The sequence below is a fragment of the Artemia sp. Qi Xiang Cuo genome, unplaced genomic scaffold (genome assembly GCF_049724085.1).
Source record: "Artemia sp. Qi Xiang Cuo unplaced genomic scaffold, ASM4972408v1 HiC_scaffold_2970, whole genome shotgun sequence".
NCBI classification, from domain to species: Eukaryota; Metazoa; Arthropoda; class Branchiopoda; order Anostraca; family Artemiidae; genus Artemia; species Artemia sp. Qi Xiang Cuo.
In genome coordinates, this window is record NW_028300366.1 from 50,834 (window position 1) to 72,071 (window position 21,238).

At 37.8% G+C, this 21,238-nt stretch overlaps 1 long non-coding RNA gene across 1 annotated transcript in view; it reads left to right on the forward strand.

Moving 5' to 3' along the window:
* Positions 1–788: 788 nt before the first annotated feature.
* LOC148938756 (uncharacterized) overlaps positions 789–21,238 on the forward strand; it is a 29,493-nt gene continuing 9,043 nt past the window's right edge. Inside the window, exons 1-2 of the long non-coding RNA XR_016143631.1 lie at positions 789–873; positions 14,479–14,594. This is a non-coding gene — a long non-coding RNA (uncharacterized LOC148938756). The remainder of the gene's footprint in view (positions 874–14,478; positions 14,595–21,238) is intronic.

Sequence of the window (21,238 nt, forward strand, 5' to 3'; positions counted from 1 at the left end):
CGCCGAATTTTGTTCTAGTAATTTGTTCTAGATTAGTGCATAATTTTTAGTGTTGTTCATGCTGAATTTCTTGAATTTTGGAGTCTGGTAGCTCACATAATTTTATTAGTTTCAGTATTGGATTTTTGGAAATACTTGCATTTCTTGAATTTCGGAGTCTAAAAGTTCACATATTTTTATTAGTTTCAGTATTGGATTTTTGGAAATACTTGCTTTAAAAGGTTTTAGGTCTTCCAATCATAATAGATACTCTTATTGATAGAAGCCCTAGCTGTTTTTATTTGAGTGTCCATCAATTTAAGATATTCGCCATGAAAATTCTCTCTTTTCTGCAGAAGCAAGGCTATTTTTGTGCATGTACGCTCTTAAAACGCTGAAACAAAATGCTGCGTCTATTTAAAATTGTAGTTTTACTGTGTTATTTTTAGGTGCCCAGGGCCAAAATGAATGAGCAGAGAAATCGCCGATTCAAATTTTCAAAGGAAGCGCTACTGGATAAAAACAATCCTCCAAACGAAAGATTTGATACATTTTGTTCCAAACCGAGAACAGTTTTTGCCGAAAAAATTGGCAAGTTTTTGCATTTTTTTTTCTAATAATTTTTTTTAGCTCTCCGTTAGATATGATGATGCCGTTAAGTAGACGCAAAGCAACCTTTAGCGGTATAATTTACGATATTTGTTATGCAATGATGTTGATTTACAGGTTTGTTTTATGTATCCATAATTGGTAATTAGAATGTTTCATATCTGCCACCTGTATTATTAAGATACGAGAAAAATTTAGTAGATCCATTGAGAGACAAGGATTACTCGTAAAGTAGATATATGTAAAGGATTACTCGCAAAGCAGATATCCGTAAAGGATTACTCGGTAAGTAGAACCTGGAAGAGAGTAATGAGACGTGGCAAGGTTGCAGAAATTGCGATAGCTAAAAACAGTATTAAGCTGTTTTTTTTTTCTATATTAAGTAAAAAAACTAGTTTTTTAACTGAAAGTAAGGAGCGACATTAAAACCTGAAACGAGCAGAAATTATTCTGTATATAACAGGGGTTGAACCCTCCTCAACTCCTTGCTCTTTACGCTAAAGATTTATTGTTTTAAAAAACAAAATTTTGTGATGGAGTCAAACTTTAGTGTAAAGAGGGGGGCGTTGAGGAGGGGATAGACCCTTTCATATAAAAAATAATTTCTGTTCGTTTTAAGTTTTAATGTCGATCCTTACTTTCAGTTGAGAAAACTTGTTTTTTAATTTAAATTCTATTCGTTTTCAAATAATACTTGGAAGTCCGGCGCCCCCTTCATAGAAATGTTCCTTCCCCTAAGGAAATATCCTCCATGGAAAGATCCTTCTCCGTAACCCCCTCTTCCGACCCCCCTCCCAACAGAAAAAAATCCCTCCTGAAACGTCTTTCTACTTCCCATTAACCAATACTATATGTAAACAATGGGCATAGTTAATAACTTGTAGACCTTCCCCCGGGAACTGTGGGGGATTAAATCATCCTCCAAGGTATATTTATTAGATTTTTGACTATGCAGAACAAAGCGGCTATCTCAAAATTTGTTTGGGTGACTTCGGGAAAAAAGAGCGTGGGAGGGGGCCAAGTTGCCCTCCAATTTTTTGGTCACTTAAAAAAGGCACTAGACTTTTAATTTCAATTTGGAGAAGCCCTCTCACGATATTATAGCACTACTGGATCGATATGATCCCCCCCTGGAGAAAAAAAAAAACAAATAAACACGCATCCGTGATCTTTCTTCTGGCAAAAAACACAAAATTCTACATTTTTGCAGACAGAAGCTTGAAATTTCTATAGTAGGGTCCTCTGATACGCTGAATCCAATGGTGTGATTATCATAAAAGCTCTAGGACTTTTATGGATTGTTTCCCTCTTTTTTCGAAAATAAGGCAAATTTTCTCAGGCGCTTAATTTTTGATAGGTTAGACTAAACTTAATGAAATATATACATATGTCTGAAATCAGTATAAAATCTTGATTCTATTGATGTATCTATTGATATCAAAATTCCGGTTTTTAGAGTTTCGGTTACTATTGAGCCGGGTCGCTACTTACTTAAAGTTCGTTACCACGAACTGTTTGATCCATTACCACAGGGTTTCTGGTGTTTTTCAATGCGTAAACATTTCAAATATGGACACTGAAAAATAAAACACTACAATTGAAAATGAAGCAAAAATATACGTACCTGGAAAAATGCGGAAAAGGTAGAATTGACCAGGAATATCCGTATAATATAAATTTTTCGCATTTATTATTTTTGTAAACACGAGCATAAATTCTAACTTTTTAGTAAAATTTGATATAATTTGATAACTTTCGTCTTGAAATATTTTTTTTTTCATTTTTACCGCACTTCTAAGAGTAAAAATCTTCCTTTGCCTATTATACCACGTTACTTTTGACCAGCAAAGTTTTAAATGGCCTGCAATAGTACCTAACTCATTCTGAGACTGTCTTTTATTAAAATATGACTTCAATGTATTCTTGGAACGACTTGTTAGTGACTATAGCAGAAAGCTAGGGAAGTTTATTAATTCTCTTGAAAGAATTGAAAAGGAATTACAGTCCTCGCTGTCGAAGTACTCAGCCCCTCAGACCCTCCCTCTCCTTCAACATCGTTTGATTGGTCTTCCCTCCCCTACAGGTCTGATTTAGTAGAGACTGTTATGATCGCCAAACCTCCAGCCTCTTTACGTGATTCTATTTCCAGGAAAAATGAATTAGGTAAGTTTGGTCCAAGCTGTATCAGGGGCTGTGGGGGGTCAAGATATCGCCAAAGGCATAGTTATTCAGCCTTTTAACTATGCTGAACAAAATGGCTATCTCAAACTTTTGAAATTGTGAGAAAAAAGGGACGTGGGAGAAGTCCTAGTTGCTCCAAATTTTCGGCCACTAGAACTTTTAATTTCCGTTCGAATCCGATCATTCCTGGGGGAAAACAGCAAAGGAAAAAAACAACCAAACAAATAAACACGCAACCGTGATCATTCTTTTTGCAAAAAATACAAAATTCCACATTTTTGTAGATGGGAGCTTGAAACCTCTACGGTAAGGTTCTCTGATACCCTGAATCTGATGGTGTCATAAAATTTTTATTACTTTTAGGAGGTGTTTCCCCCTTTTTTTCAGAAATCAGGTATATTTTTCTGGCTCATAACGTTTGATGAGTAAGACTGAACTTAATGAAACTTATATATTTTAAATTGGCATAGAAATCTGATTCTTTGGATATTTCTAATGGTATATAAATTCCTTTTTTTGAGTTTCGTTTACAATTGAGTTAGGTCGCTCCTTACTTACTGTTCGTTACCACGGACTGTGATATTTTCATTACATTGCTTAAAATATGGCTGAAAAGTGGAAAGTGCTAGAGAAACTTTTCGAGTAAAACGATGTAAACCGAATATAAAAAAAAACTTTTTGGTCGTTGAATCCGTCTATTTTACACGCTATTCATGGATCTAAATTGGCTTTCGGAAAAAGTGGAAAGTGTGGGTGTCGTCACTTGGTTTTTCTGTACCTGAAGGAAAAGAAAGCGATTTTTCAGTTGTAGCTTCGTCGTCGTAACCATATATGTGTCGACTCGCCCAGAAATGGCTCACGGATTAACATATTACGTGGCACTCTTCCGTCCACAATTTCAGCTAATAAAGCTTCCATATAAAATCTATGGAGTTTCAGAACATTTTCTGTTGCCAGAAATTTTTGTCGTGGCTGATTTTCCCCCTGGATGTCTCCTTTGCCGAAGTAAACAACAAAAAATCTTAGGTTGAGATCGTAAGACTTCAGCTTAATCTGAAATAGATACAAATCATCATAGTTCTTCTTTAAATGGACACTGTTTTTATTATCGAGGAAAACACCCTTATTTCTATTAAGCCTCTTTTTTATATTCTTTGGGTTCAGCCAGGACGCTATTTCTAAGATGTGGAATATGTTTGAAGATATACGAGAGGGTGGAGGGTTGAAGTTGCCGCAAGCTATGAATATATAAATAACTAAATTAAAAATAAATTTGTCGGTAATTTTGAAGTAAACCTTACCAGGGTTTTAACCTAACCTAAATAGAAAAAGTTCAATGATAAGGACAGCAAGAAACGTCGACATGATACACAGTAAAAACCTATTTAAGTATAAATTCACGAATTTTTAGTATTATTTTTTTACGTGCAGTACATAAAAGCTACTGCTGGAATACATCTTCTTTGAAGCAATGTATGCTGTTTTATTTATCCCTCGACTTGCCTAGAAATGGCTCACAAATTACCATATTACGTAGTATCCATCCATTATTTCGGGTAATAACGCTTCCAAGAAATTCTATCTTTGAAAATTTTCTTTGGCAATTAGATTTAACAGTCTGTTTTTCTTGGGTTCTAAAAAACTGAATTAAAAAGAAAAATTAACTGAAAGTAATGAGCAACATTAAAACTAAAAAAGAACAGAAATTATTCTGTATATGAAGAGGTTGCCCCCCTCCTCGATACCTTGCTCTTTACGCTAAAGTTTTAGCACATTTAAAAATGCTTCCTATTCTAATTAAACGGCCCTTGTGTTTCAGTAGCCGTTCCTTAAAAATTGGGACAACAGTCAAACTTTAGCGTATTAAATAAAAAAACAAGTTTTTTAAACTGAAAGTAAGGAGCGACATTAAAACTTAAAACGAACAGAAATTATTCCGTATATGAAAGGGGCTGTCCCCTCCTCAACGCCTCGCTCTTTATGCTAAAGTTTGACTCTGTCTCACAATTTTATTTTTTAAAATAATAAAAAACTTTAGCGTAAAGAGCGAGGCGTTGAGAGGGGACAGCCCCTTTCATATACGGAATAATTTCTGTTCGTTTTAAGTTTTAATGTCACTCCTTACTTTCAGTTTAAAAAACTTGTTTTTTTTATTTAATTTCTGATCGTTTTTAGTTAATGCAGCTTTTATTTTGGCTCGCCGTCATTGAATAAGTAAACAAAATTTGCAGAAAAATTTTAATTTTCTTTTGCTAAATAGCTGTCTCTAAATTTGCTTCTGACGTAATTTACAAATTAACTTACGTAACGAACTTCTATATTCGTATATTTTTCTTCTGGCAAAAAATATAAAGTTGCAGATTTTTGCAGATATGAGCTTGAGACCTATTTAGTAGGGTTTTCTGATACGCTGAATCTGACGGTGTGATTTTCATTAAAATTCTTTCACTTGTAGGGGACGTTTCCCCCCTCTTTAAAAAATCAGGTAAATTTTCTCAGGCTCGTAGCCTTTGATGAGTAATACTAAACATAATAAAATTTATATATTTAGAATCAGCATTATAAGCCCATTCTTTTGATACATTTTTTGACATCAAAATTCCGTTTTTAAAAGTTTCGATTACTATTGAGCCGTATCACTTCTTTTTTTTTATTGTTTTTTTTTTTAGTGCGTAAATGTTATTACGTATATAAGGGGGTTCTCCCCTTAGTCCCCTTATTCCGTATATGAAAGAGGCTGTCCCCTCCTCAACGCCTCATTCTTTACGGTGAAGTTTGATTTTCTCACGACTCTATTTTTTTAAACGATAAAAACTTTAGCGTAAAGAGCGAGTCGTTTAGGAGGGGACAGCCCCTGTCATATACGGGATAATTTCTGTTCGTTTTAAGTTTTAACGTCGTTCCGTACTTTCAGTTAAAAAAAACTTGTTTTTTATTTAAATGAAAGGGATTGTCCCCTCCTCAACGCCTCGCTCTTTACGCTAAAGTTTAACTCTGTCTCACAACTCTATTTTTTAAAACAATAAAAAGCTTTAGCGTAAAGAGCGAGGTGTTGAGGAGGGGACATCCCCTTTCATATACGGAATAATTTCTGTTCGTTTTAAGTTATAAGGTCGCTCCTTACTTTCAGTTTAAAAAACTCATTTTTTTTATTTAACTTCTGATCGTTTTTTAGTTAATGCAGCTTTTATTTTGGCTCACCGTCATTGAATAAGTAAAAAAAATTTGCAGAAAAATTTTACTTTTCTTTTGCTAAATGGCTGTCTCTAAGTTTGGTTCTGACGTAATTTACAAATTAACTTACGTAACGAACTTCTATATTCGTATATTTTTCTTCTGGCAAAAAGTACAAAGTTGCAGATTTTTGCAGATATGAGCTTGAAACCTATGTAATAGGGTTTTCTGATACGCTGAATCTAACGGTGTGATTTTCATTAAAATTGTTTCACTTGTAGGGAATGTTTCCCCCCTTTTTAAACAATCAGGTAAATTTTCTCAGGCTCGTTGCCTTTGATGAGTAATACTAAACCTAATAAAATTTATATATTTATAATCAGCATTATAAGCCCATTCTTTTGATACATTTATTGACTTCAAAATTCCGTTTTTAAAAGTTTCGATTACTATTGAGCCGTATCGCTTGTTTTTTTTAATTGTTTTTTTTATTGCGTTTATGTTATTACGTATATGAGGGGGTTCTCCCCTTAGTCCCCTTATTCCGTATATGAAAGGGGCTGTCCCCTCCTCAATGCCTCGTTCATTACGCTAAAGTTTGACTTTCTCACAACTGTATTTTTTTTAAACAATAAAAAACTTTAGCGTAAAGAGCAAGGCGTTGAGGAGGGGACAGCCTCTTTCATATACGGAATAATTTCTGTTCGTTTTAAGTTTTAACGTCTTTCTTTACTTTCAGTTAAAAAAACTTGTTTTTTTATTTAAATGAAAGGGGCTGTCCCCTCCTGAACGCCTCGCTCTTTACGCTAAAGTTTTTCATTGTTGAAAAAAAATAGAGTTGTGAGAAAGTCAAACTTAAGCGTAAAGAGCGAGGCGTTGAGGAGGGGACAGCCCCTTTCATATACGGAATAATTTCTGTTCGTTTTAAGTTTTAACGTTGTTCCTTACTTTCAGTTAGAAAAACTTGTTTTTCTATTTAATTTTTGAACGTTTTTGAATTAATACAGGTTTTGGTTTTGGATCACCGTACATGAATAATTAAAACAAAATTTGAATATTAATTTTACTTTTATTTGGGTAAATGGCTTTCTCGAAACATGTTTAATTTTTTTACGAATGTTTTTATTAGTAATAAATATACGTAACTGACGAATTAACTTACGTAACGAACTTCTATATTAATATATTTTTATTACGTATATTAGGGGGTTCGCCCCCTAGTCAATACCTTGCTCTTTAAGCTAAAGTTCGAATTTTGTTCCAATTCTTTAAAAATGACCGCTTAATCCCAAAGGCCGTTAATTTGAAAAAATAGCTCTTATGTAAGTACTAAAAAATCTTTGGCTTAAAGAGCGAGGTATTGACTAGGGGGGTGAACCCAATCATATACGCAATGTTTTCTGTCGTTTTAAGTTTTGATGTTGCTCCTTACTTTCAGTTGAAAACTTGTTTTTATATATATATATATATATATATATATATATATATATATATATATATATATATATATATATATATATATATATATATATATATAATTTCTGATCTTTTTTTAAATAATGCTGGGTAATCCGGCGCCCCCTTCATAGCAATGTCCCTTCCTCCATGAAATCTTCCGTCATGGAAAGATCCTCCCACATAACCCCCGACCCACCCCCCCCCACCCCCACTACCAGAAAAAATCCCCCCTGAAAACGACTGTATATTTCCCAATAACCAATGCTATATGTTGAAATTGGGTAAAGTTCATAACTTTCAGCCCTCCCCCCAGGGACTTCGGGGGATTAAATCATCCTAAAAGACATACTTATCATATTTTCGAGCATACTGAGTAAAATGGCTATCTCAAAATTTTGATCAGGTGGCTTTGGAAAAAAAATTAGCTTGGGAGGGGGCCTAGTTACCCTCCATTTTTTGGTCACTTAAAAAGGGCACTAGAACTTTTAATTTCCGTTCGAATGAGGCCTCCCGCGATATTCTAGAACCACTGGGTCAATACGATCACCCCTGGAAAAAAAAAACAAAACCAAATAAACACGCATCCGTGATCGTTCTTCTGGCAAAACAATGCAAAATTCCACATTTTGTATATAGGAGCTTGAAACATCTACATTAAAGTTTTCTGATACGCTGAATATGATGGTGTGATTTTCATTAAAGTTCTATAATTTTTAGGGGTCTTTCCCCCTTTTTTCGAAAATCAGCCAAATTTTCTCAGGCGCGTAACTTTTGACGGGTAAGATTAAACTTGATGAAACTTATATATTTGAAATCAGATTTAAAATCTGATCCTTTTGATGTATCTATTGGTATCAAAATTCTGTTTTTTAGAGTTTCGGTTACCATTGAGCCGGATCGCTCCTTGCTTACAGTTCGTTACCACGAACTGTTTGAAAGAGCAAGGTATTTAGAAGGGGAGCAACCCCTTCGTGTACGGAACGATTTCTATTCACTTTGAGTTTTGATGTTGCTCCTTACTTTCTGTTAGAAAAACTTCATCTTCTTCATCTAACTTCAGGACCGATATAGCTGTTTCACCCTCCATGAAAAATACATAGGGTACTTATGTATTATAGTGTCCCACTCAAGAAATGAAGTTAGGTGAAATATACCAAAATATAATGAAAATATAATGCTTTATTAACAAAATCATGGAAACTACAGAAGACAATTATGGAAAGCAATGGAATTTTACTGTCAGCAAACCAAGTGTTGACCCGCAAACCGACTTTTTTCAGCATGGCCTAGTTGTACACTTCCAAAAAGAGTCTTTATCAAAAGAGCATAATGTTATGTTGTGTCCATTGACGCACTGTTTTGTTTTGGGCAACAACCTCTTATCCTGGAAAAGTATAATTGCCTCTTCTTCAGTCCTTGGCGAATCCCAAATCTTCATTTTAACATCCGTGGTCAGACACCATTCTCTATCACTACATATCACAAACTAAATAAATTTCGTTGATGTTCAGAGAAACCGGTTTTACTCAGATCAAGAACTTGAGTGGGGTCGCTATAATACATAAGTACCAGACATAATTATTGGGTTTCTCAACTATGCTGAACAAAATGGCCATCTCAAAATTATTTCTAAAAAATATTTCTAAAAAAAACTAAAATATTCCTAAAAAAAAAACAAAAAATATTTCTACCTTGCTTGTAAAGTAACACAGCTATCATCGATTATCAATGCATACTCAAACAGTTCGTGGTAACGATGAGTTTCATCAAGTTTAATCCTACCCATCAAAAGTCACGCGCCTGAGAAAATTTGACTGACGTTTGAAAAAAGGAGGAAACACCACCCAAAAGTCATACAAGCTTCACGAAAATCACACCATCAAATTCAGCGTATCAGAAAACCCTTCTGTAGAGACTTCAAGCTCCTATCTGCAAAAATGTGGAATTTTGTTTTTTTTTTGCCAGAGGAAAGATCACGGATGCGTCTTTATTTATTTATTTTTTTCCCAGGGGTGACCGTATCGACCCAGTAGTCCTAGATTATTGCAGGAGGGCTAGTTAGAATGTAAATGAAAATTTCTAGTGCCCTTTTTAAGTGACAAAAAAATGGAGGGCAACTAGGCCTCCTCCCACGCTCATTTTTTCCCCAAAGTTACACGATCAAAATTTTGAGAAAGCCATTTTGTTCAACATGGTTGAAAAATATAATAAATATGTTTTTGAGGATGACATAATCGCCCACTGTCCCCGGGGGAACGGCTTCAAGTTATGAACTTTGCCCAATGTTAACATATAGCATTGGTTATTTGGAAATATACAGACGTTTTCAGAGGGAATTTTTGCTGGTAGTGGGGGCGTGGTTTGGGGACGTGGGAGAATCTTTCCATGGAGGAAGTTTTCATGGGGGAAGGGATATTGCTATGAAGGGGCGCCGGATTTCCTAGCATTATTTAAAAAACGATCAGAAATTAAATAAAAAAAACAAGTTCTTCAACTAAAAGTAAGGAGCAACATTAAAACTTAGAACGGACAGAAATTATTACGCATGTGAAAGGGGCTGTCCCCTCCTCAACGCCACGCTCCTTACGCTAAAGTTTGACTCTTTCTCGCAACTCTATTTTTCAAAACAATAAAAAACTTTAGCGTAAAGAGCGAGGCGTTGAGGAGGGGACAGCCCCTTTCATATAAGGAATAGTTTCTGTTCGTTTTAAGTTTTAATGTTGCTCCGTACTTTCAGTAAAAGAAACTTGTGTTTTATTTAATAATATTAAGAGACAAATTTCTTGCTTGTGGATATACCTATTATTAGCCTCATATGCATTTTAACAGCTTCGGAAGGCAAAAATCTTTATTTTTCTGACGAGGATTTTTTTTTTCTCTTGCTAGTGGTTGTATAAACACACCTCGTATTAATTCCTTCAACATTTTAAGTAATGGACAAAAATGGCTTAAGGCCCATTAACAGTGAGATTTTACCAGTACCAAGATTTAGCTGATGCTGATTTTCGCAATTCAGAATTTTCTTAGCAATTTCTGCAATGTTTTAATATTAGGAGAGTCTCGTTGTGAAAACTTGAAAATACAATTTTAGTAGTACATTCACGTGGTTATGCACACAGCCCATCATGTACATTAACGAAAACCTAAACTATCTCAGGGATTTAGATGTGATGCAACTAACGCAAGGAGTCTAGTAATTATGTGGTCTTTTTCCCTATCTAAGACAACACTGATGGTACGTTCTAGTGGATAGTACTCTAAGAAATCTTAGAGGTAAAAAAAAAGTCGAAAGCCGATGAAAGCTGGAGCTAATTTAGTTTTAATAAAATTTAAATACTTGTGGTACTCAATACAATACATCAGTACTGGAATAAATAAAATAGGAAGTGAGATGATTAATTGTATTGAATGACAGTCTATTGCATTCTTTTGATGTATTTATACTTTTTAAATTATTTTTTGCCTTTAAACTCAAGGCGAAAAAAGATGCCCAAAAAAAGGTTGAGGTAGTCGTTTTACTGTTATGCAGTTGCCTTCCTTGTGTGTATGGGGCGTCACACTATTGAGTGCTCCTAGTTTCATGAAAGACCAGATGCAACACTAGTGGGAGGTATCGGAAGAAAGTTGTCTGCTCTAAAGTTGTCTTGACTTAACTTGACTTAAGGCTCCTGCCGAGGGTTTGGCGTAGAAAACGATGATACTAGGTACCTCCAGGCTAACCTATTGCTTGCCAGGCTCACAGCTCCTTTCACCACTATGTGGGCTTGGATGAGGAATTCATTGGCTTTGTCTTTCCACCTAGTGGGTGGGCGTCCTCTGGGTCGTTTCCATCCGTGTAGGGTGGGGTCGAAGTCAAATGCAACCCGTGCTGGGGCGTCGCGTGGCATGCGAAGGAGGTGGCCGTACCACCGAACAGTACACTGGGCGAGCTGCGTCGAGAAAGGAGTTTGAGCCGTACGTGATAAGAGAGTCTGGTTGCTAACGAAGTCAGTCCAGTGAAGTCTTTCGATTCTTCGGAGATGTTTCGTCTGAGCGACATCGACGGTGCTGAGGATAGATTTGGCAGCTGGCCATGTCTCCGCTCCATACAGCAGGGCGGTGCTGACTGACGCATTGTAGATGCGCATTTTGGTAAAGCGGCTTATGTTTGGCTTCCGCCAGATGCTGCTAAGCCTCCCAACAAGTGCTGAAGCTTTGGCAATTCGAGATGTAAGCTCTTTTGTGATCAAGCCATCATTCGACAGAATAGATCCCAGGTAAGTGAAGTCTACAACCAGATCTACTCGGTTGCTTCCGATATTGACTTCCTTTACAGTAGAACGGGACGTGGGGGGCTCAAGGAGCATAACTTTAGTTTTCTGCCAGTTGATCTTCAGTCCAACTTTCGAGGCTTCTTCTGAAAGCAACTGGAGAGCTTTGGTCATCTTATCAACGGTGCTCGCAACTAGCGCTATGTCGTCGGAGGAGTCAGCATCAGAGAGTACCCGGTCTCCGAACTGAAGACCGAATTGAAGGCGATTCATCGTGCTGGCCATAACATGGTTTATGACGCAATTGAAAAGCTCGGGAGCGGCTTTTCGGAATGAGACAGACTATGTCTGCTGACCACATGCCTCTGGATATGGGGTTTGTCCTAACTAAACGCTCCATGTTAATGGGCAGCCTCAACCTCATGAGGTTGGTGGAGCCCACTCCAGGGACTTTCTGTATATAGGCAAGTCCTAGCTCTAATTAGATCCCTGGCCTAGGGCCGGTTAGGCCTGCAACCCTCCACCCGAAAACTTTAGCGCAACAAAAAACGATGATACTGCCTCGGATGACCTACCCCCTCTTTACCTTCCACGACCCCAGCATGTCCCTGGACCGATTTTAGACCATCGAATGAACCTTATTGACGAGGATGGAATACGACTTGCCACCTGGAACGTACTCACACTCAACTTTCTTGGAGCTAAATCAATGCTTGCCTATGAGCTAAAACGCTTCAATGTGGCTGGCCTTACGGAAACCCGCCTTGTCGGAAGAGAGTCCGAAGATATTGGTGAAGGATATTACCTGATCTGGTCTGGTGACCCAAAAAGCAAGAAAAATTGTATAGGCCTCGCACTGAACGCTAGAGCCAAGAGATGCCTTTTCTCCTATAAACAAATTTCAGATAGAACACTGATGGCTCATCTCAAGCACAAGCATGGAAAGTGGACAATTATTGTAAGCTATGCTCCCACCAATCCTAGTTCTGCGGAAGTGAAGGATCAGCTTTATGTAGAGCTCTCAGCATCCCAGTCAAGAGTATAACCCCACGATATTGTCACTCTTCTGGGAAACCTTAACTTGATGGTGAATGACAAGTAGGGCACGTGGAGAAGGTTTATCGAGCCTGTGACTTCTGACTCACTGAATGACAACGGAAAAAGGCTCATCCAGCTCTGCACTATGCATAATCTTGTTATTTCAAACACGCTCTTTCAGAGATGAGATATACACAAATACACGTGGTATAGTAACGACGGCCAGACAAAGAAGATGATCGATTATGTTATGATCTCGGGTTGCTGGCGCTCGTCGATAACAAATTGCCGGACTTATAGGTCGGCCGAGCTTGGAAACACAGACCATAGGATGGTAGTTGCCACACTCAGGCTACGCCTGAGAGCACAAGGAGAAGAAAGACGGCCTCCCAAGCTTGATCTGAGTAGTCTGGCTACATCTCAGATGCAACAGAAGTATGCTCTCGATATCTCTAACCGGTTTAGCTGCCTCCAAGTTCTGGACGACCCTGAAGTAGCCTGGAAGTCTTTCAAAGATAACATACTCGATTCTGCTGGCAGTACCATTGGCCGCAGTAGACACAAGAATAAACCCTGGATATCCTAGGAGGCTCTGTCTGTAATCGAGCTGCGCCGGAAGGCCCGTTTAGCAAAGAATATGCCAGAGTACAGACGACTCAATGGCCTGCGCAATACCCTACTGCTCAGTGACAGGAAGACCTTCGTCGACAAGAAAGCCAGCGATGTTGAAGATGCCTCGAGAACAAGAGACATATGTTTTTTCTACCAACACCTCCGCGAGCTGACGGAATGGAGGACTTCCACCGTGAGCCATGTTTTTTCCGCTGACAGAAGCATGCCGGATGACAATAGGGGCCAACTCTCTGACTGGAGCAGTCACTTCTCAACGCTTCTGAATGCCAATTCAGTTGCTCATCCCGACCGTGATCTGATTCAAGCAGCAAAGACCACACCTGAGGCTGCTTCCTACCTCGTATCGCAACCGTTTACCACCATTGAGATCCGAAATGCTGTAAAACGGTTAAATAATAATCGAGCCCCGGGCGTCTGTGGTATTTCTGCAGAACTCCTCAAGTACGGGGGTGCATCTATGATTCTGTGGCTCCAGATAATCTTCTCAGCTGTATGGACGACGGAAAGCATACCGAATGACTGGCGTGCTGGCATCATATTGCCGCTCTGGAAACGTAACGGCAGCCGTCAAATCTGCTCCAACTATCGCGGGATCACGCTTCTCTCCGTTCCTGTTAAACTCTTCGCCAGGTCACTCCTGGACAGGTGTCTCACCTTTTCGTGTAGAAAGAGAAGAGCCCAGCAAGCCAGATTTCTGCCCAGCAGGTTGACGACAGAACACATATTTGCTATGCACCAGTTCATCGAGAAGACGCAGGAGTTCCACCAAAAAGCGTACATCGCGTTCGTGGACTTTAAGGCTGCCTTCGATTCTGTTGATCGCCGTTCACTTTGGCTGATACTAAGAACTACGGGTCTACCCAAGAAATATTGCTCACTCTAAAGTTGTCGGCCCAAAACATTTGATCGCCAAATCCATTAAGAAGTTCTAGGTGTTCTGACAACGTATGCTGGGCTGTATGCCTGGGGACCGCTATAACCTAGTTTTAAGTTTCTAGACGGGACAAAATTCATTCTGAACTGGTATCAGCATCCTTTCTTACTAGTTGGGTGTATGCCAAAGATTCATCCTTGCAGAGCTTTTGTTTGCAACAACGTGTTTGAGGTAGAATTTTTTTTTTCAGAAGCTAGATGTAGCTTTGTTTCTTCTTTTTAGGTCAGCCCGAATATGGAACACAAACAAAACACGTCATATTTTCCCGCGATAGTGATGTTTCTCTATTAGGTCTTCTTACGGATACAGTTTTTTTACAATTATTTCTGGAGATGTAGGTAAGTTACACTAAAATTCAGTAAATTTTAGTGGCTAAATCTTTTATTCCAAGAGCAAGGATGCGTTCTTTATCCCTTAATGACTCGGAATTAAGATAAGATACAGGGCTTAATGCCATTTAACAAATTTATTAACAGTTATAGGCATTGATTGAGATTTGAAATATCGCTGCGTAGCGAGAGAGAAAAACATTTAACTGAAATACATGAGCTATGATGACATATGGAATAAGAAGGTGGCAAGTATTTTTTTTTCGACATATAATTGACAAATAGATAATCTATTTCATGCTTTAAAACCACAAGGCCCATGGCTAACAGGAACAGTTGAATACTAAACTAGAGAGTTTAAAATTTGACAGTGTAACAGATAGATGAAATAATTTAAGGAAAATAATTTGTGAAGTTGCTGGTAATGTCTCAGGGAGGAAAGTTTGGAACACAGCTAGGAATATTAGTGTAAAGCCTTTATGTTTAACATTGAACTATATTGTGAATTGTGGTTACAGTCATAGCTACAACCTTGTAAAAGACGAACACGGCCCACAGTAATCAGTAAAATTAGTCTTAAACCCTTGATAACGTTGTCATATTGAAACAAAAATACACCATTATAATGACCTTAGCCAAAAATACTGTACCGGAAACTTAACTTTCCTTCGCTTCTGCTTCTTAGATCCTTAGAATTTCGCCTTTTCTTCATGTGACTAAAGCCACAGGTCCTGACAACATACCAAATGTTGTCCTCTAATCCTGCAGTGCCGAACTAGCTGAACCATTGTCCGGGCTTTTCTGGATATGCTTTTGCCCCGGAACCTTCCCAGAAACATGGCAATCTACCCATATTATACCTTCTCTAAAGCCAGATGGCAATCCAACGAGCATGGGCTCCTATAGGCCTATTAGCCTCCTCTCTTGCATTGGCAAAGTCTATGAGAGTGTCTCCAAAAAAAAAAAAAAATTCAACAGTTCCTGGAATCAAATGACATTCTAGGCGATTGCCAACATAGATTCCGGTGGAAACGCTCAACATTAGACTGCCTGGTAGCCTACCATCAGGTGTAGATAGAACTCCAGGCAAGGCGGTACGAGATTAGGCTGTTGTCATTCGACATTGCCAAAGATTTCGATAGAGTATGGCACCGTGGTCTGCTGAAGAAACTTTATGCGCACGGTGTTCATGGATGTCTATTAAGAGGGATTAAGAGCTTTCTTTCCAACCGTTCACTGAAGGTTGTCCTCGACGGGTTTATTTCTCGACAATATTTAGTGAGAGCAAGGGTTCCTCAGGGCAGTGTCTTGGGACCTACAGTCTTCCTTATCTACCTAAATTACATGGGAGACAACTTTGCAAGCCTCTGCAGCACTTTAAGTCAAAAAGTGGTCTGATACATGGGTGATCAACTTCAATGCATCGAAAACAAAAGGCTTCTTATTATTCGATCAGAGCTGCCGTGTGAACAACCGAGTTTCAACTTAAAAAAAGAAACTGTAAACAGAGTCGACGAGATCCGTCTACTGGCGATTCATTTCTCCGCCAATCTTTCTTGGAATAACCACCTTGATCGGGTGAGAACCTCCTGCGCAAGAAAGTTCGGAGTCACTCTTTGGCGGAAAAGCCTTCCATCCAGCTCGATTATCCGACTCTACAAGTCCTGTATGAGACTCACAGCTGAATATGGATGCCCGCTATTTGCTGGTGTCCCGAAAACACTGGTAGCACTACTCCAAAAGATCCAGAATAGGAAAAACAGAGTGAGCTACGCCTCTTCACATGACTTCCTCTACTCTAAATGAAAGGTTTGATGTAGCGCTGTTGGCTGTTTTCTACAAGTACATGAATTCGCCTCCTTAAAACGAGCTCTCTCGCATTGTTCCTCCCTTTGTCCAATCGACAGAGCAGACGTGAAGGCGCACAGCTCGGTCCAATTATCTAAAGGAGGACACGCCAAGAACCGAGTACTTGAGGAAGAGCTTCATCCGGCGTTGCAGTTTTAACTGGAACGATCTTCCCGGGAACGTTATTCCTGCAAGTCCCTCTGTTGACCCCTTCACAAGAAGATTCAACAGACCCTTAAATCCTCAAGGTTTCAAAACAAGGTAATTGAATAGCGGCATATCAAAGACCTTTAAGTACCTTGAGCCGTGAATATAGGAATAAAAAAATTGAACAGCTAGGAAAACAAATTGGCTGATAAAACAAATTAGGAAAAAAGCACACAGTTGGAACCACATTGGCTCGAACCCCTATAAATAAAACTTACAGTCCCTTTGCTTTAACAACATGGAAAATGCATCGGCTTGAAAAACAAGAAAGGTGGCTGAAACCACGATATTCTGCATCGACAGCATGTTTTTTCTTTTTCGTTTTTCCACCACTGTCAGTGGGTCATTGGAATATCATAGGGAGCTGTTTAATGGGTCATTTTAAAAGAAATTGCAACATGTAGCGCTTTTTTTAATTAATGAAGGACAAATATTTTAAGTAGAGTCTTTTTTTTTCAACGGAAAACCACATTTTCGTATACAAGATGATGAATAACGTCATAACAGTAGGCTACAACCTATGCTAGACTATTTTATGATCTACATATTTCAGAGAGTATATTCGACGAAAAATGCCTCGTTTGTGCCGAGTTCAGTAAAATAATAGTTGCAGCTGCAGCTGCAACGAAGTAAGAACACAAACACTTCCCATAGTATCAAAAAAAATAGTCTCAAACCCCTAAGGTAAACCCCCAGTAAGTGTACCAACACTTTCTATTGTTTAAAAAAATAGTATGAAACCCCTAAAACTAGTTTCAGATCAAAACATGAAATAATTTATAGGCTCAAAAAACATGGAGAGGGGTTGCAATCACGATATGCTGCTTCGACATCATGTAATTTTTTTTTCTTTACAGTCCATAGTAACTGAGGTATCAATTTTAGGATTTATTTCAGGAAGTAGAACGCGTTCAAAACTTTACTTAGAGAGTAAGCTGCTGTCATGACGCTATATAAGTATGCTAAAGAACGATAAAAGATTTGCATTTTACTATTTTCGCCAAAAAAAACGGACACAAGAAAAGTAACATTGTGTGACAATTGTAGAATTTATAAATACAGCAATCATAGCATACTATACTGTATTCCAAAATCCAAAACTGATCCTATACTGTATTCCAAAATCCTTGTGGAAATCCAAAACTTCTGAATATTGATCTACTTAATGTGCACAAACTCAAGGAGCTTTTGAACAAGAAATTGCAGAAGAAAAATTATGAAATTGATTACAACACCGGAAGAGCAATTCAGGATTGGGTAAGTAGTTTCAATTGTCTTTGCTCTTTTTGCTGAAAATAAAGATTTTCCATTGATAGACATGAGTTTTCCTTGGAGACACACCCCCTCCCTCTCTATACACACAAATGAGCTTGTAAATAGTGTTGGAGCTTGGTTTTATTGTCAGCCGTATATATTAAAGTATTGGGAGGAAGGAGGGGGGTCGCTCTAGACTCGAAACAGAAAACTTAGAAAACTCATGCTACAAACCCTGAATTATACTTATCCTGCATTGTAGTTTATCAGTAAACGCTCTTAAAAATTATCCCGTCCATCTTCCACCTTATCAAATTTTAAACTCTTCAGTTTTGTATTCAACTGTTCTTGAAAAGTATTCAACTGTTCTTGAAAAGTATTCAACTGTTCTTGAAAAGTATTCAACTGTTCCTGGAAACCCACACCCGATCTTCTAGGACTTAATTTCAGTACAAACCCTCCTTATTAAAAAAAAAAAAAACGAAAAAATAACAGCAAAAACAAATAAACACGCATCCATGCCAAACATTTTAGCCAGAAATAGCAAAATTCCACCTTTTTACAGATAGGAGCTTGAAACTTCTACAACAGTTTTATCTGGTACACAGAATCTGATGGTGGGATGTTCATTGAGATTCCTTGAATTTTAGGGGGTACCCCCACCTGTATTTCAAAAATCAGGTAAATGTTCTCATGCCCGTAACTTTTAATAAGTAATACTAAACTTTATGAATCTTATTTATTTGAAATCAGCATAATAATTTGATTTTCTGTGTATTTATTGATATAAAAATCCATTTTTAGAGTTTTGGCTACTATTGAGCTGAGTCGCTCCTTACTTCCAGTTCGTTACCACGAACTGTTTGACTGTTGTCGTTGCTAATTTTTTTTTTTTTTCAATTTAAATACCATTCTTGTGAATTCGGTTTCTTTACATAATGGTGATCAGATCCTTAAAAAAATCTCTAAATAGTACAGTAAATAATTAATGTCTACATAATAGTATAAATATAATAATATTATATGTGATGATAATGCAATAATATTATTATAATAGATAATAACATAATATAAATATTATTAGAATATGAATATCAAAACAATATTAATAAATTAAGGTGTAAATAAATGATTAATAACAGTTAATGATTTTACAGTAAGCAGGCAACATTTTTAAAAACTTATATTCATGCATTAACATTTAGCGCTTGAGCCTGTTTGTCCGTTTAGCAGAACTGCAGTGAGAACGAAGGTTGACTTCACTGCAGTTAAGGGTCGGAACGCACTCATAGTGTTTCTCCATACATCCAAACTATCCTACATCTAGAGAAGAAATAATAGTTTAAAATTTTAATGGATTCTACAATAAAAACAGAAAGTGCAGAGTAATACTTGCATATATGATGCAATAAACATATTAAAATAAACATATATGGCAACCAGAGCTCATTGAATTTGAAGCCATCCGTTATCTTGCACCTTATCTCCTTTTCAGTCTTTTAAATAAGAGCAAATCTCCAATCTGGTTGTCCCCCAAGTCAAAGGAATCGGACTTAAATCCATAGTCCTGAGGATCAAGAGTATCAGGGTGGGCGAGATTTACGTCATGCCAAACCTGAATGCTGTACTTATCCCTAAGGAATTTTTGGAAAGTACATGCTTCTGAAGGTAGCCACTTTTCCTGATCCAAATTCATCCACAGTCTGTATTGTTTTTCCTCACGTGGAAGAAGGCGGATATCGCGAATCTTTTCAAGGTCATAGTTTTCCTCCGTGACAAATTCTTTGACTTGCTGCACTTCAGTGTCCTTGTTCACTCCTCCGGCTTTTTCTTTTGGTTTGATAATATTATTGATAAATTTGTCTAGGTCCCGGACTTTCCATTTTCTAATATCTGCATCAGGCTTTATGGAAAAATCTGGGAATAAGTGTTGATTGTGGGCTATATGCAACATGTTAAGGAACTCGTCGTAAGCGTCCTTATTAAAAGGGATTTCCCTGGTCGGGTCTCTAGTTACCAAATCCTTTCGAAAGTGCTCGATGAGGGTTTTGAAAGAGTGTTCTATTCCAAATCTCCAAAAACCGTTCGTATAATCTGTAGCTCCACCTATCACCAAACTGGTTACAACAGACTCCGGTGCAAACTGAAGCGAAGAAAGTCGATCGTCAAGGACGATTTTTTCAAATATTTCAGGTATTGCGTAAACATTCTTGACGCATAGGGGTTTCCGAGAGTTTTCAAGGAAATCGATAGAAATGTTGATGCAAGGACACTTTTCATTAAAATTTCTGAAAACCAGAAGCGAAGAAAGCAAGACATCTGTATCATTAGTGACGACACGGAAACGCTTCATATCTGAAATGGAACCAATCTTCCACATGCAGAAAAGAATGGTCTGCTTCTGCATGAAAGTTAGCAAACTTGATTTTTTATAATCGACGGAGATTTCTCCTTCATTTGAGACATGAAAAACAATTGGATTGGCTCTAATTGATGGTTCAGTTTCTTGCCTATAGCCATCCACGATGACTTGCACGTTCTTTATCTTGTGGCGTTTGAAAATAGCGTTTTTCCTCTTCTGAAGATGGTCACACATAGCGTAGATCAGGCCATACCAAAAGTCACGAGAAGCCATTATTGTCTTGATTGGAGAGGATTTTAAGAGAAAAAATCGTTAATGTCTCTATCAATAACCTTCAAGAACTGAGAAAATTCATCCTTAGAAGAACACTTTCCTTGAATAAACGCCTTTCCTCCGATTGGTAGCAATGCTTGTCGAACACATGTTCTTATACCACCCTTAGCTAGCGGAAAGATGAATCTATTAAGGAAATTATCGCAGTATTCCTCTAAGGTCTTAGTTCCTGCACCAGAATTCCTGAAAAGGAGTTGCAACCCGTAACAAATCACAACCTCAGGCTCACTTTCACGAGAAATGAACTCCCAACTGCTGTTCAATATTTTCCGGCAAACATGCTTCTTCCGAATTACTGGCTTATCTTTTGCAGACGTAAATGTTTTGGGAAGGTAGTCGGGATACAAAACTGATGGCTCTCTATTTGAACTATCCTTCCGCAATTCCGCTGTAAAGTCTCGTTTTTCCTTTTTGCTAAGCTTTGTAAAGCTAACAGTTCTCTTGAAAGAATTGTCCGTTTTACGTGGAAGGACTGGGAGTACGTTGTGAACTGGGTGAATTTTGGTTATAACTTCCTTCTCAAGCAAAGAAATGTTTCCAAGTTCGTTTTTCTGGACTATTTGCTCTTCCTAAGTTCTCACAGCTGAAAGTCCCATTTCTTCAGCTTCGAGAAACTTAGGATTCAACGGCTCAAGCGTAAACCAGTTAT